Source organism: Carcharhinus amblyrhynchos, chromosome X, assembly GCF_965287045.1.
Source record: "Carcharhinus amblyrhynchos chromosome X, sCarAmb.v2.hapA, whole genome shotgun sequence".
Classification (NCBI taxonomy): domain Eukaryota; kingdom Metazoa; phylum Chordata; class Chondrichthyes; order Carcharhiniformes; family Carcharhinidae; genus Carcharhinus; species Carcharhinus amblyrhynchos.
The window spans coordinates 2,622,327-2,624,737 of NC_137359.1; positions in this window are offsets into that span (position 1 = coordinate 2,622,327).

Below are 2,411 nucleotides of genomic sequence, written 5' to 3' on the forward strand. Positions count from 1 at the left end.
AAAAATGGAATATGACCATAGAAATGGCAGATATGGATTTATTGGGTTCACACGTCCTTTTGTTTCGAGATGGTCTCAGCAAGGAAATCTTTGTTGAAGGGTTGTTGAAATTAGTTTCATTACAAAGCCCAAACAACTTTACTCTTTACTTAAATTTAGCATCATTTTTGTTTGTGTTTTAACTGTAAGGAGAGTCATAGAGTCATAGAGGTCCATATAGCACAGTCAAAGGCCCTTCGGCCCAACAAGTCTGCACCAGTCAAATACAAACCACTCAACTATTTTAATCTCACTTTCCAGCAATTGGTCCATAGCCTTGGATGCCTTGGCATCACAAGTACTGATCTAAATGCTTCGTAAATGTGAAAGGAGTCTCTGCCACCAGCACACATTAATGCAGGAAATCTCAGATTCTCATCATCCTGTGATTGAATAAAACTTTCTTCAACAACCCTCTCAACCTCCTGCTCCTTATTTTACATCTGTGCCATCTGGTCATAACTGTAGCGTCAATCCCAGACCCTGGACAGATACAAGGATGGTGCTGAACAAGGTCATTGCCTCAGGGATCAGATTTACTCTTTGATTGCATCAATTACCCCAATTTTCCGAGGCAGAATTTGACATCAGAATGCACAAACTTCCAAACCAGGAGCAGGAAAACTTTACTTAATTTATCTGATTGTAATTTGAAACCTGCACTCGTGGCGATCTTTATTCAAACATAATAATGGTGATTAGAATTCATTAAATGAATTTACTGCATGATTGTTCATGAATCAAGAAATATTACGTCAGCCACGTGTCTGTGTTGGATGTTTTCAGTTATTGTTATTCCAGAATGCCAACTGGATATGTGGAACAATTCAGCGATTGCAAAAGCAAATTGTGTCTAACTTTATCACACAATCAGACTTGAATGCTCCCCTGCTTCAGGACTCAGTGATATTGTCAGTATGTTTCCTGATGCATAAGCATTGCATGGACATCATTTGAGGTTAGAAAGTACCATTAGATTTTACAGACAAATCAGTCCATGCAAGCCGCTGCCAGTGTTATCAAAATTGTTGTCTCCAATTATCTGTCGTTTGCAATAATTAGGGAAAGAAATTTTTAAATCATTGGAAAACGTATATTTGTGAGTTGGAAATTTAAACACTTAGTTCCATGCAGTCTGTTGTGATAAAGTTCTTCCAACAAATCACAGGAGACTCTGCTACAGGTTCCAATAGTTTATGGTTAATTCAAGCAGAGATGGAGCGGCCCCAGAGCAGTTGAGGAGGGGCCCCCTCTGACACATCCCAGGTCTCACTGATTGGTTCACACTGATGTCGCTCTGAGAAGTAAATGTTCCAATACAAAGGGCAGGCTTTGATCAAATGTTGGAGTCTTCCCATTGGTTGGCAGTCACAAATTGAAGCCCCTTTTGGTTACACATCTCGGGGTGTGGGAGCTGGAGGGGGTGAGGATGGTGTGGGGGAAGCGAATGTCTAGATTCTGATTGGCTGTGTCCAACGACAGCAAGTGTGATACGATCCCTTATTGGCTGATGTGTCTGTCTGAATTCGTGATTGGCAGGCTCATTTCGTTTACGAAATTGCCAGGAGTCTCCTCATGTGTGGAGTTATCACTGGATCACTCTCCTTGGATGCCTTCACTTTAGGTCTTAGAATGGAATCATCTGACTAGGTGGGAAACTATCAATCCATCTGAGAGCTTCCTGATTGGGCCGGGTGCTGTTTGTATCATCAGATAAAGATTGGAGATTGGCTCATCCTGTTGTCAGGGCAGAGTCCAGGATAGACAAATGCTTCATTCTGCCAGCGGGACGGTCCAGTTGATTAGTGAAGACTGCACTGAAGCAAAGCTTGATTGTTAATGATTGGCTGAGGTGGCAGCTTTTCATGAATTTGGATTACTTGCATTCCTGCTTGTTTAGAATGATAACAAGCTGATACATCCTGGTTGGCGACAGAATCTGTCAGCTAGTCTGTGTTTGGCGGACATGGCTGTCAGGCTGAGAGCAATCTGATTACCTGTGGCAACGTTGAGTCGCTGGGTAGATCTTCCTGAAAGCCTGAAGTGGTTGACAGTCAGCAGAAAAATCATTACAATTGGTGGAGGGGGTCACCAATAATCAGATGTGTCTCCTTTGTTGGCTCAGAAGGGAAGTGTGATGCTGTCAGTTGATTTGTTTCTTTACTAATTCAATAATTGATGTGATTGGATATTTCACTGTGATCCTGATCTGATCTCTAAACTTGGGCTGAGTCACCACATAAATCAATGTGTTTGTGCAGCAATTCAAGTTCCGCAACATAACTGCAACCTGTCTAAATATATATTCAGAATGTGTGAAATTATTTGGACCCGTTCCTGCAATTTGAGAATATATAAAATACATTACACCC